Raw genomic sequence first — 16,037 nt, 5'->3', positions numbered from 1 at the left:
GATTTTTTAGATGATTTCAGGACATTATTTGATTTTTTTGGATTTTTTTAGGACATTATTTGAATGTTTTTGGATTATTTCAGGACATTATTTGAATGTTTTTGGATTATTTCAGGACATTATTTGATTTTGAAAGCTCCATTAATTGATCATGACAAGGGGCGCGCACCCAATGAACATTTGAAAAATATATACAGCGACCAGGACTGAAACATATGCACAAGGACTGGAACCTGAGTATGCAAGACAATGATGTTGACCAATCACAGGCCTGGAACAGAACATTGGGTCAGGACAAGGATAAGCCTGATAAAGCGGCGGGGTCATGATAGATGACGAAGCAATAATCTTTTACACATGGTGCATGTTTGCCAAGTTTTCACCATGGTACGTGCCCAAAGTGCCTGTTTGCCAGGTTTTCACTAGAGGGCGAATTATTTTTCTTTACTTTTTTTTTTTGGTATTTGTTTTTCAGCTTTTCGATTTTTTTGTATTTTTTCAAGATCATATTTGAAGAACTGCTGACAAAAAACTATGTCCAGTACTTTCAAAGGTGCATACTATTTACAGGATCAGACAGAGGTCCACCGTCTGGGGTTGCAAGCTGATATGCCCCCGAGCCATAAGCTGCAGTAACTATGAAAGGTCCAACCCAATTAGGCTCAAACTTTCCTTTGATGATGCCATTAGATTGTGCATTCTTTGGGTTCGCCTTTAAGACCAAATCTCCCACTTCAAAGTGTCACCCTTTGACCTTCTTATTATAAGAGCGACGAAGACGGTTTTGATATGCTTGCAAATGTGTCAGGGTTGTCTGATGTTTCTCATCTAACATCTCAAGCTGATGCAACCGAGAGACTCTATGCATTTCATGACCAATCAAATGTTGCAAGGAAACACACAAAGAGGGAATTTCCACTTCCAAGGGTAAAATGGCTTCCACACCATACACCAAAGAATAAGGTGTTGCACCAGTAGGTGTGCGGATGGAAGTGCGATAAGCCCATAGTGTTGGATTCAACTGTACATGCCAATCTCGACCAGCATCATTGACCACCTTTTTCAGGATCTTAATGATGGTTTTATTTGATGCTTCGGCTTGACCATTACCTTGTGGATAGTAGGGACTGGAGAAACGATGTTGGATGTGAAACTTTTCACAGAGTTCCTTGACATCTTTATTCTTAAATGGAAGACCATTATCTGTGACTATTGCAAGAGGAACCCCATATCTGCATATGATATAATTCAGTAGAAATTTTGAAATTTGCACACCAATGATATAGGTCATAGGGATAGCCTTGATCCATTGTGTAAAGTACTCGGTGGCTGTGATGATAAACATGTGTCCATTTGCAGATGTCAGGTGAATCTTGCCAATAAGATCCAATCCCCATTGAGAAAAGGGCCATGGAGATATGACAGAATGAAGCTCTTGGGCTGGTGCATGAATGTAATTTCCATGGATTTGGCATTTGTAGCATTTCTTGACAAAATCATGAACATCCTTTTCCATGGTGGGCCAATAATACCCAACACGAACCAACTTTTTGGCTAAGCTTAAACCATTGAAATGGCCCCCACAAATACCATTGTGAACCTCGCGTAAAGCCGTTTGTGCTTCGTCAAAATCCAAACACTTGAGGAGGGTGTGGTCAAAGGAATGGCGGTAAAGAGTGTCAGTGATGATGACATATTTGACAGTTTGGCGTATGAAGGCTCGACGTTGGTTAGAGGAAAGGTTAGGTGGTAAGGTTTTGGATTTCAAATATTGATAGATGTCATTGTACCACGGGGAATTAGGACCAACAAGAACACACATCACATCTACTGTTGAAATTTCAAAAGAAGGGACAAGCAACTGTTCGACCAAAAATTCACATTTGTCCATATTATGGGCCATATTTAACATGGAAGCAATAGTTGCCATAGCATCTACTGACTTGTTTTGAATTCTTGGAACTTGACTGAAATGGATAGCCGTGAATTTTGTCTTGAAGAAATCCACCATATTCTTGTAGGGAATAAGCTTTTCATCTTTCGTTTCATAGTCATCATTCACTTGACGGATGACTAACTGGGAATCTCCATAGACTTGCAAATGTGTGATGTTCCAGTGGATCGCTAATCGGAGTCCTGTGACCAGAGCTTCGTATTTTGCAATATTATTGGTGCAATGGAAAATTATTTTGTAGGATTTGGGAATAGCATCACCTTGAGGGGTGACAAAAAATATACCTGCTCCGGACCCGAATTTGGTATGGGATCCATCAAAATATAACTTCCATTCATTAGAAGATGTGAGAGAAAAGATTGATTCATCTGGAAAATCCGTCAACATTGGATGATCATCATGAATAGGTGCCTCTGCAAGTTGATCCGCTATGATTTGTCCTTTTATTGCCTTTCTCTCAATGTACTCAATATCAAACTCACTTAGGATCATAACCCACTTTGCTAAGCGACCTGTCAAAGCTTCCCTGCTAAGCAAGTATTTCAAGGGATCAATTTTTGCAACTAGCAATGTCTAATGATTTAACATATAGTGTTGAAGCTTCTGTGTTGAAAACACCACTGCTAAACATGCCCATTCAATAGTTGAATAATTCAGCTCATAGCCCACTAGTGTCCAACTGATATAATAAATAGCCCGCTCTTTGCCTTTCTCATCCTGTTGGGCTAAGAGAACTCCCAGTGCCGTTTCAGTTGCAGAGATATACAATATGAATGGCTTCCCTTCTATAGGAGGCATTAGAATAGGTGGTGACATCAGATAATCCTTGAGAGTTTGAAATGTTGATTGACATTGCTTAGTCCATTTAAAAGTGACACCTTTATGCAATAAATGCTAGAAGGGATGACATTTGCCTGCCAATTGAGCTATAAACCAGCGGATTGACTGTAGCTTTCCTTGCAGACTTCTTAGTTGATGGAGATTAGAAGGAGGAGGCATATCCATGATTGCTTTAACTTTTTCAGGGTCTACTTCGATGCCTCTATGAGAAACAATGTACCCTAATAATTTGCCGGGTGTCACACCAAAGACACATTTATTTGGGTTGAGTTTGAGCTTGTAGGTTTCCATTCGATCAAAGATTGGGCCATGGATGGCCAGATGACTATCTCTTGTGACGGATTTGCATAATAGGTCATCAACATAGTCTTCCATCAAAGTATGCATAAAATCATGGAAAATTGTCATCATAGCTCTTTGATATGTTGCGCCAACATTTTTAAGACCAAAAGGCATCACATTCCAGTAGTAGGTACCCCAAGCACATGTGAATGTAGTCTTATGTTGATCTTCAGGAGCAATGCGAATTTGATTATATCTAGAAAAGCGATCCATCAATGATAGCATCTCATATCCGGCAGTCATGTCAACTATGATATCTATATTTGGCAGTGAAAAATCATCTTTAGGGCATGCTTTATTAAGATCCCTTAAATCTGTACAGATTCTGATGCCCCCAGTTACTTTGCTAACTGGTACCAAATTTGAAATCCAGTCTGCATAATCAATGGGTTTGATAAAGCCCACATCTAATAATTTTTTTAGTTCTACCTTGACCAAGAGAGCCACCTGGGGATGCATCTTTCTGAGTTTCTGTTTGATGGGCTTGGCATCTAATTTTAATGGTAAGTGATGAAGGACTAATTCTGGATCAAGGCCGGGCATATCTGCATAGGACCATGCAAAACTGATCTTCTTCTCAAGAAAGAAATTGACAAAATCTATTCTTTCTTGTTTTGATAGAGAAGCAACAAAATGAACGACCTTAGGGTTGTCAGGTGTACCCAAATTTATCTCTTCGGTCATTTCCACAAGCAATGTTGATTTATCCTGACTTGATAGGGGTATGTCCAATCTTCCACCTTTGGGCGCCTCAGAGAGGTTTTCACCCGTAGGTACGTCTTTTATTTTTACTTTTTCATGATCAGAGAGTGCCTTACGGTTTTCACTCAAAGACCTATTCTTTTGATTTTTTACTTTTTCTTTTTCTTTTTCATTTTTATGACTAGAAGATGGAGTTGACTCCCCAAAATATGATGTAGAATCTAAATCAATAGCAAACCCTGCCTTATGATCACCTTGTGGTATGCCTTCCCGTAGTCCAAGGAATTCTGCAATTGCTTCATCATTTTGAAAACAATCTAATGTGAGTGGTTCTTGTTGGTCATGTTGGATAAGCTATGGATAGACAAGGGGCATGTCATCATCGGTTTTAAGGAGAGAGAGGGCCGAGATGGTAAAGATATAAACATCCGTGGTATCACTGTCTGAACTGCTCGTATCTAATTCGGAGCTTGGGTCCTAGAATGACTCTATCCAAGCGTTAGGACACATTTTGGGTGGGGGAGTTATTGCATGTTTGTCTTCCATGGGAAAATCATTGGGGTCAAGGAAAATATCTTTGAGGGCATAGGAGCTAGAAGAAAAGGAACTCCATTCCCATTCATTGGAATCAGTTTCGGGTTGGGTATCCTCAGGTGTTGTTTCATCATTAGAGTCACGCCCCTTTCTACACGTGGTCACTTTGGTAGACGAAGGTCCAATTCGCAATGATACAAAACCTAATCCTAAAGTTGGATGTTGCATCTTGGGTATAATAGGTTCTAGTCTTCCTTTCTTGTCAGGGCCCAAACCACTACAACCATCATATCCCTTTTTTTGCAGCATAGTAAACCCTTTGTCATATCGCTCCACCGGCAACCTGATAGGTGGTGTCTCAGTTGGATCCTTATAAAGCCAATCTAGGACATCATCATCCAAAGTTTCCTTGTCAAGTTCACCCCATCTTGTAAATGTAGTGGGGGGTTGATATTGAATGACTATCTTAGGTTCCTTTTGCAACAAATGTGGTTTGCCATGTGATTTTGGAGATATTGGTAAATTCCAAATGAGGAATGTTTGAGCCATTGAATACTCTCTGCATCCTTGGTCCTATATCTTCAATTTTCCTTTGACAACATCTAACAATTCATTAGGATCCACATAATTATGTGAGTAGGCCTCTCTATTGACTGGGACTTGTTGCTTCGGGGAATCCTTTAGATTGGCACAAAATTGAAATGGATTATGATCTCCTGGAATTGTTATCTCAATCCCATCGTAAGGATATTTTAAACACCGATGATAAGTAGATGGAATTGCTTTCATTGCATGGATCCACGAACGGCCAAGAATCATATTGTAAGGGAGATCAAGGTTTAGGACCTGCAATAAAGTGTTTCCTGTCACTGGACCAACTCTGATAGGCAATGAAATTACCCCTTTAGATGGATGCTCAACATCATCATATGTTTTGATTGTAATTCTTTTGGAAGAATCAATGTCATTTTCTGTATAACCAAGACTAATGACTACCCTCAAGGTACAGATGTTAATACCTGCTCCGCCATCTATCAAGACTCGTCGGATCTTGCAATTATGGACAAAGACTTCAAGATGTAAAGGATCATTATGAGGGAGCTTATCAGGAGAAATATCGTTATCAGAAAAGGCGACATGTTGAGAAATAGCTAAATGTCCAATTCAGGCTTGAAATTGGTCAACATCAATGTCTGTCGGGATAGTGGACTCAATTGAAGCTTTATCTAGGACTACACGATGCATAGGGGACATTTTCAACAACTCAAGAATTGATATTTGTGCAGGTGTCTTCCCCAGATGATCTAGGAGATTATACTGACTCATAGGAGTTGATTTGGGAGGAATTGCAGGAGCTCCTTGCAGGACTATTTTGGATCAACGAGTGGTGACTGCGCAAGAAGGATCTTGTCCCTTTATTCTTATGGTGGAAACATACTCATTTGACACTCGAAAACAATTGATGACATTGTTATAACCAGTTTTTGCATAATTAAGATTTGCTGTTTGGGTAGAGTTTGAAGAAGATGCTTTACCCTTATCATGATCAAGCAAAGGAGTTTTAAAAATTGTATGATCAGTGTTAGAGGTCACGTTGGGCGAGTCTACCTCAATTACTCCTTGATCTAACAAACCTTGAATCATATGTTTCAATTGAAAACATGATGCAGTTTTATGTCCTTTTGACCGATGGTATTCACAATAGGCATTATCATTCCACCAATGCGGCTTTACCAACGGTTCTGCCTTGATATCTGGTAACTTGATAAACTTTTCTTGTATTAATTGTTTCATTACTGACTCAATAGGCTCTCCCAATGGCATAAACTGTCGAGGAGGCCCATCCCTTGATCAGAAAGGTTTTCATTGCTGGTTTTGTTGCTGACCTTGTTGTTGATTATGTTGTTGAGTATATTGTTGGTATTGCGGCTGTTGAGTAACATTGCTTGTTGGTGTTTGATTTTGTTCCATAGTTGACATATTAGGAGCACTCAATTTCTTTATTGTGAATGTGGGTTGATTTGCATTCACTGCTCTTGCGTCAACAACTCCATCATTAGTGACATTCTTGTTTTTGTACCAAAATCTACTTCTCTCCCCTGAATTATTTGTGTTGTCACTGTCTTTGTTGACCTTAATGATTCCCTTAGCTACAAGAGCAGTTTCAATGTTCATCCCTTTCTTAATGAGTTTCTCAATGGTACTGGGACTTTTCAATTTGAGTTCATACATCATTTTTGGGACCAAATTTTGAATAAATAAGTTCACTTGTTGTTCTTCAGGTATATCTAGGGAAGAACGACTATACAAGCTTCGCCATCATTGCAAGAAAGTCACTAATAGTTCACCTTGCTTTTGCTTGGTGTTGTAGAAATTTGACATGGTCACTTCACTATCAATGTTGAATGGGAAGTGGGATATAAACTTTTGAGCCAATTCCGACCAAGTCTTTATATTCCCTAGCAAATGCGAATACCAATCCATGGCTTGTCCTGTGAGACTTCGTGCGAATAAGCACATTAAATATGTTTCCTCATAACTTACTTCAGTACATGCTGCAAAAAATGCTCGAATATGGTCTTTTGGATTACTGTTCCCTTTATATTTCTCAAAATTAGGTGCCTCAAAATGCTTAGGGAAGGGAGGCATGTACAATCTCTTGTCAAATGGATTAGGACATAAATCTTGGTCTGTGTACAATTTCTTTGTTCCTTTGGTTTCCAATGCGTCGACTTGTCGTTGCAACTTCTCAAGCTATTGTGCAAATGTGTTAGGTAGCGAAGATTTTGGAAGTTCATCATTTACTCTTGGGTGTACTCTTTGTCGATACATCCTGCTCTCCATTGGCTGTTGATGCTCAGAAATTGTTGTCTTTGGTGTCTCTGGCATATAAAGTTCTTGATACAGCTCTTGTTGCTGTGGTTGTGTCATGCCTTGACATTCACCCTGTTGTTGTGCTTCTTGTGGTGGGATCATCATTGGTAGCCTTGGTTGATATTGCAATTGAGGGTGTTGTTGATATTGCACAGACATCGATTGTGGTTGTGAAGTATGATAATTTGCTTGTCTTGGCACATATTGAGACACATGTTGTTGTTGATGCTGATGAATCAGAATTTGCTGACTTTGTGCCAATTGTTGTTGTCCTGATGTAAATCTCATCATTTGCAAAAAACTTTGTTTGGGAGGTTTTTGTTGTTTCTCCTTGAGATGGGGTATGGCACTCACATTTGCTTGCTATGTTGTTTGTCCAATCCATTGTGGTGGTTGCAAGTTTGAGTTAATGTGTAATGGTGCAGAAGACACCACAACATGTGGTTGAAAGTGATATTGTTGTTGTTGTGCACTGCTTGTTTGCACATTCGATTGCACTTTTTGTGTATTACTCAATTGCTGCAACACTTGTTATTGGTGCAAACCACTATTTGTGGCTCTTTGTATTGCCATTTTCAAAGGATCTGTCACAATATTTTGCATAATAGGTACTTAAGTATTTGGCAAATATTTTGAACTTAATGGGACATAGGAACTTTGTTGCATTGTGGAATTGTTTTGGACATTGGTAAGATCAAGCATTCCAGTCGTAAAGCTTTCTTGCATCTTAGATTTTGATCCACTTGTAGTTATTTGAGGAATCATTTCTTGTTGAGGGACAACTGTCAATATTTGTGTGGCCCTCATTTGATCTTGTGTTAAAGGTGTTGTATTAAATAACGGATTGTTTATTGTTTCAAATGGTGACTTTTGAGGAATAGTCATTGTCAACATTTTTGAAGCACGTTTACTCATCAAGGTGTGTTGAGTTTCTTGTTGCACATTTTCTTCATTTGGATGTGGAGAGAAACTTAACAGTTCACTGCCTTGTTGTTTTTGCACATTAATTTGCTCACTTGAGGAGGTCACATTACTCATCATGTCAAGATATTTTTGTGGGAACATCTTAAAGACCTTGTTCAAGAATTTATCCATATTTTTTGTCAACTTTGGATCTTTAAGGAACATATCAACATCATCGGAAGCATTGGAATCTGATGAAGAATCTGGTAAAACATGTGGATTTGTTTCTTGTTGAATACCTTGATCTGAACCAAATCCTTGTGAAAGAGTTTGTTCCTCATGTAATGTTTGAATTTCATGTTGCAGGTTCGGTTGATTCCAGTTGAAAGGTGCATTTTCTCTTGGTGTTGGTGGAACACTCCCATATCCTAGTTTCATGGGTACAAACACTGGCTCATATAATGGAGGTGGTCCAAGTTGAACCATTCCATATGGTGGTAATGATGTGTTTGACGAACCTTCAATTTGTAATGATTGACTAGGTTGCAACTGTGAGTTTGATACATTGTCAATGGGTTGATATTTTGGCTTGCCCATCTTCTTAGATTTTGACCTTTTTTCAACAGGCATGTCACTATGCAAATGCAATATTTTTTGGAATTTTTTGATTTTAAAAGGATGATGTATGATATGCAACTAAATGCAACCTAAATAAATGAAAATGCAATCTATGGCAAGAATGCAACTTATGTTTTTGTTGTTTTTCAAGATTTGGACAAACTTTTTGAAATGCAAACCTAAAGACTCAACCTTAGGAAGTTGATATGAAGCCAAGACCTTAAAGGACAAAGGACCAAATGACAATAGGACAAATTGATAATGTCTCACCTCTATGCTTGGATACTAAGCTAGGTTTGACAAAAATGATATTGATGACAAAAAGATAAAAGTTTGATAAGGTCTAGACTTCCTAACAACAACTTAGGGTATTATCCAAAGTTTTGATTTTTTCAAGTTTGACAAACCCAATTTCTGAGACTAAATGTAAGATATGACAATGACTTAGGATATGACAATGAAATGCAAACTTAATGAAATGATTTTAAACCTAAGTGCAAAATGAGGACGCTTGCAATGAAAACGGACTAAAATGAAGGGAAATGACAATATGCCTTAGGACCTAAATGGGACTATGCAAAACCTAGCCTAAAGTGACATGAATTTTGAAACAAAGACATTCTATGTTTTGACAAGCCATGTTCAAATGTTGGATGAATACTTGGACAAATTTGGACTTTTGTTTGGATCTTTCTTTTGAATTTCAAGGTTATTGATTTTGAAAATCCAAGTTGATTATGAGCGCTTTTGAAAGTTTGTTTTTTAATTTAACCTTTGACAATCATGGAAGACAAAATGTTTGTTTGACTTTGACCCAAGACAATCAAGCACATTTACAACAAATCCTATGGCTGGCAAGGGCAATATCTGTTGAATCCTCTAACCATAAAATACAACACTTAGTCGGATAGCTAGACACTTGGTAGCACTGGCTCCCCCTTACAGTGCACTCACTTCTCAGACATACCAAGCTTCGAGTTCAAGGGGCATCACTTCCCAAGAACTTGCTATCTCTAACTAAGGAGTACATGGGAGGTGTCTTCGGCATGCGCGTATCACAATGCCTAAGCCAACAAATAGAAGGATTTTGGCCTTTAAAAACTGGAGATTCTAGTAAGGGCATCCGTTCGGGTGGGTATTGATCCAGCAAATAAATTATCACAATACCATTCCAGCACTTGTTGTCTACAACTTTCGTTGCATCCACAATTATTTAGAGTGGTTTGGAAGAGCTTGGTTTTAGCCCGTCACCACTTAGGGTCGTTCCTTCTCACCAATGCCTGTGTGAAGTGCCAAGCAAATCAGGAGGCAAGCCCAATTCTAAGGCTTAAAACACACAATCAAATTGAAAACAAACAAAGCATGCATGGTGTTCATTATCCTTTAAGAAATGAAATGTGCAACTACTTTAAAAATTTGCAAGCAAAATGTTGTTTTAAATGTGAGTCTTTGACTGCGTCCTGCATGAGATTCATTAGTAGTTGTATTCTTAGTCTTTGTCACATGTAAGGCCAAGATGCTGCACAGAGAATTAGTACCAAAAAAACCATAATGCAAGAAACAAATTACAAACAAACAAACTTGCAAGTGAAAACAACTATTTTTACCCCTGTTTCTGGCCTCACACAGGCATAGATCTCAGCTACACAGGCACAGATCTAAGCTACACAGGTGCAAATCTAAGCTACACAGGCGTAGATCTCTTCTGCACAGGTGTAGATCCCTTCTGCATAGGCACAGGAGTGTCCAGAAAGGTCTGAATTGCTCCGTTTCTTGGGTTTTCACCTGCAAATCAGCTCAAAAGGCACTCAAAAGCATGGTTAAATGGTTAGTTCACGTTGGGTTCACCAATTAATGTAGATAGGAATTTGGAAATCATCAAAGCAATATAAGCATTAAACTAGCTCAATCACAAAAACTAGATTGCAATGATAAGAAATCCTAAAAACATTCAATAGAGATATTAAAAATAAGACATTCAAACCAAATGCAAACCATTACAAACGCGAATATCTCCTCTAGAATTCTCCATTGTCATTATTTCTCCTTCAAATTAGTGTGTTTGTGGATCTCACCTACAAGTGCAAAAACATAGTATGAAAGCAAGATTGACAAGATGAGATGATGGCGTAAGGATACTAGAAGCGTGATTGATTCTCTGAAAATGTGATTAGATTCGATTGACAAAGGAACTCATCCAATTTATAGACAAATTGGAGAGAGGACAAGATTAGCATGAAGAGAATTGAAAGGAAATTCAAAACAAGAATAGCAAAATTATGACAAGTGTATGACAAATTGCTATGCAAGGTGTTATGACAAATTATGACAATTTATGACAAATTATGACAAATTGCTATGCAAGATGTTATGACAAAAATTTGAAATTAGAAATAGAAATTAGGAGAAATTAGAAAATTAGGTCAGAAATGATGAATTGGAAATTAAGAAACTAGAAATTGATGAAATTAGAAAATTAGGTGAATTAATTAATAATTTTTCATTCATTAATTAATTCACAAAAAGAGAGGAAATTAATTAGCCAATTAAATAAATATTTAATTGTGACAAGAAGACTTAGGATAAATAAATAAATTATTTAACCTAGAGGGAAAATGACAATCAAGATTAAATGAACAAATCATAAAATCCTAGAAGATGAATTAGAAATGCAAGGATGACAATTAGGTGTTGACAAAAGATAATTGATGTAGAGTCAATCATGATTTTGATTGACAAAGGACCAATGCTGATAAACAATTGAGATTGGTTGACAAATTGACCAAGATTGATAAAGAGACCAAATTGATAGGTGCCAATTGATGAGGAATAATGACTAATTGATCCAAATTGACATGATTGAAAAGGACAATGATCGATTGCAAAATTGATGAGATTGACAAGAGGACAAGGATCAATGATGAATCGATCGCAAAATGACAAGATTGAAAAGGACAACGATCGATGAAAAATCGATCGCAAAATTGACAAGATTGAAAAGAACAATGATCGATGACAAATCGATCACAAAATTGACGAGATTGACAAGAGGACAAGGATCGATGATGAATCGATCGCAAAATGACAAGATTGACAAGAGGACAAAACCCTAATTCGAAAGAGATAAAAATGAGGAATATAGAAGAAGGACTCGATGCTCGCAAATGATAAAGACCAAGTGCGCAACATAGAAGAAATGTTAATGCGACACAAGAACCCTAAAATAAGGCAAATGTGCAAATGTTAAAGTATGACTCTGCAAGCGTTGACCATTTTTAGATGTCCACAGAGATGTTTTATTTATTTTATATTTTTACGTCTAAAAGGATTGGCACACTCTCTAAAATTAGTCACACTGTTAAGTTCAATGATAAACCCTACTCTATGGTCCCCAATAGGAAGATCATCTCTTAGTCTGAGATAATCGATAATAGCCTCATCATTTTGGAATGTGTTTAATTGTAGAGGCCCTTTTTTGGGGGTGAAATAGTGGAAGGTTGTCCGTTGGTTCAAAGTCAAAGACTGTGATGGTAAAGATGCTTGATTCTTCATAGATATCAATGACATCATTAGGGTGATCATTAGTACTCTCCTCATTAATTTTGATTATAGAGGTAGTTTGATTGACACTACTAGAAGCACACTTAGTACCCGAGTTCATCAACTTTTGTGGTTTACACCCCAAGCCTTGAGATGTAGAGGGTTTTGGATCCCAAAATTTTTTTATCCGTGCTTCACCACTAACATGCTTATCTTGGGGAATTAAATGGTCTATTCTTGGCATGATGCATGCTTGACCGACTCTAAATTTTTCTTCAAAGGTAGGCTCACCAGGCTCTCTAAAAGTTTCTTCGAGGCCATAGTCGTTAGAGGATTTATCTGAACCATATTCCCATTTGTTGGAATCTATCATAGATGCTTGTATATGGAGTTTAGTTTAGAACCACACAATCTCAAGGGTGTGAATCCCAATCCCTTTTTAGCTTGTTAGGTACTAAATCAGGTTGAAGGGGTTCCACAATGCCTTGTTTTTGCAGGCCAATGGGACCCTTGCCATCATATCCCATTTTTTTTATTAAAATTTGAAACCTTTACCATAATTTTCAATAGGTATCTTGACATTATCTTGATTTGATTATTCTTCACCATCCTTATACAAAATTTTAAAGAGGTCGCCATCTTCCATCTCACCCCATCTAGTAAAAGTGGTAGGATTCCATTTGATAGTAACTTTTAACACATGTCATGATGACCATGGTCTGCCATAAGTCTTAAAGGAGTCCATAAGTTGTCTAAGATACATGAGTTTTTGTAGGCTATACTCTCCCATTCCCTTTTCCCCGATGAGGGATTAATATAAGAGGTGGTTAAATTGTCTTCTCTATTGATGGGAATAGTATCTTCAGGTTTAGGATGAATGCTGTTATAATAGAGGTATGGATTTGGATCACTAGGGATAGTGATTTTGACTTCATTATGTGGGAACTTGATGCATTGATGGTACATGGAGAGAACAACTTGCATGGCATGAATCCATGGTTGGTCTAAGAGGATATTGTAAGTGAGATCAAGGTCTAAGACTTGACAGACCACGTCTTTCACTATTGGCCCAACTTTGATTGACAATGTGACTAATAATTTGGATAAGCGCTCTTCATCATCATAAGATTTTTTTGTTATCTTCTTCCTTATATTGATAGCCCCTTTGGAAAACCCTAGGGTGGTAACCAAATTTAAAGTAAAAATATTTAGACTCACTCCTCCAGCTATTAGGACTCATTTTATTCTATGCTTATGGATGAACCCTTCGATGTGAAGAAGTACATTATAAGGTTGTTGAGGAGATGTATCATCATTTTCAATGAATGCAATGAAATGAGGCAAAGAAATGTGTCACACCATGACTTAAAATTGATCCACATGTATATTTCAAGGTATAGAAGTCTCTTAAAATGCTTTATCTAGGAAAAATTTATGTTAAGGAGATATACATAAAAGATCAAGTATGGATATATTTGGTAGGGGTCTTTCCAAGTTTCTCAACAAGGTCATATCGGTTGGATGAAGAGGTGGGTTTAGATGTGGCACCTTGTAAAGTCACTATACTTTGTCATGTTGTTATATTGTACTTAGGGGGTTTTTGTTGGCAACAAAAATGAAGGAAAACTGAGAGGGGGATGTGAATCAATTTTTACCGGATTAGACAAATTAAACACAAACTCAAATCTAATCAACAACAACAAGAAAAAAGATGAACACAATAACAACACACTTAACACCAATATTTTGATGTGGAAAACTTGGTTAAGGAAAAAACCATGGTGGGAACCTACCCACAATAAGATGATACTCTGTAATACTATGTGTAAATATTACAATGGGGAATGCACATGCATTTAGGCACACTGTCTAGAGCTCATTGCTCAAAATATAATGACCCGAGAGGATACAAACCTCAGCGAAGGTTCAATACCTTACAATAACATTCAAACTACAATCTGGTTAAGATGAACTAAAAGAATAACACTCCAAATGCCCGATGACAGTTTTGGTTAAGTACAATTGACTGCCGTGCAACACTTTATGCTCAATACTTCACATTGAAAGATGAAATCTCTTATTCACACACACACACCACTCTTTGATAATGAAAACACAACATATATCACCAAATTACATGAATATGACACATATTTATACAAATCATCAACCTTGACTACAAGGGCGACTCAACTCTTAGGACCTAATTACAAAATTAAATCACACGATACATAGATCAACCACCAGACCAATACAATTCCATGATGACATAGCATGGACCCAAACAAAATCCTTGAATATGCAACACCACCAAAAATCCCACCAAGATCAACCACAACACGCTACACCACTGAAAATGCCACATAGCACGAAGAACATCACCAGACCCATAAGATCTTTAATAACTCACACAATGATCAATGCGGACCACCAAAACAAATAGGACACAATTAGGAAACATCAACAATAATGTTGGAACCATATGCAATAACTGCACCAACACCACTTAATAAAATCTCCATCGATCAACACACTGATACTCAAGAACACTCAACAACAACAATTGGGACTAGAAAGATGACCTACGAAGCACCAAATAACAAACCGACTGAATTGAAGATAAAAACTGATACCCCAAACACTCTCCCAAATCCACAACCAAGAATAATCATACTAGAGCACAACAAATCAAATACCAAATTAACTCTTAGCAATCATTGGAATACCAAAACACGAGAATATATTAAGATCAATGACAACAACATATCCTAGCAACAAGAATATCCAAGAATGTCCCCCTTTTGAATTGATGGAAACATATGAATGTGAAAAACAATCAATCCAAAGAAATAAATCAACACCAAAAATCTCCAACAATCTCCCCCTAAGATCATGCACACAAAGATTCAAAGATAAGGCAATTTTTCACATGCTTCTCTCCCCCTTTAATAGCAATGCCAAAGACCAAAATACAAATTATTATTCTCTCCCCCTTACCATATAATCTCTCCTCCTTAGAATAAACTCATAAATATGAACATCTAATCCATACACCAATTACTCTGGCTGAGTAGTAGCACCCACTCATCAATCCAGATAAGAAGATAAGACTGTGAAGTCCACTAGATTAATGCATCTCAATGCATCTAGTTATCATCAGGAGGGGCAGAGGCCCCTAACTTGTCTCTCAAATATATAAATGTATTTGTAGGCAAAGATTTGGTAAAAATATCTACAATTTGATCTTTTGTAGATACATACTCCAATTTGACTTCTTCATCACTGACTTTCATCCTCAAGAAATCATACTTAATTGATATATGCTTTGTTTTAGAATGCAGTACTAGATTCTTGGAAATATTAATAGCACTTCAATTATTACAATATATGATAGTAGGCTCATCATAAATAACTGTAATGTCCTTCAACATCTACTTCATCCAAACTACCCGAGTACACTTGCTAGCAACAACAATGTATTCAGCTTCTGCAGTAGATAGAGATATAAAATCTTGCTTCTTAATGGACCATGAAACCAACTTCTTTCCCAAAAAGAATTCTCCACCGGTAGTGCTTTTCCGGTCATCAACATCACCTGCCCAATAAACATCAATATAAGCACATAACATGAAATCATCATTCTTCAGATACCATAAACCATAGTCAACTGTCCCCTTTAAATATCTAAAAAATCCTCTTCATAATAGTTACATGACTCTCTAAGATCAGC

Source organism: Cryptomeria japonica, chromosome 11, assembly GCF_030272615.1.
Source record: "Cryptomeria japonica chromosome 11, Sugi_1.0, whole genome shotgun sequence".
In the NCBI taxonomy this organism is placed as follows: Eukaryota; Viridiplantae; Streptophyta; class Pinopsida; order Cupressales; family Cupressaceae; genus Cryptomeria; species Cryptomeria japonica.
Note: the sequence above shows the minus strand (reverse complement) of the source record.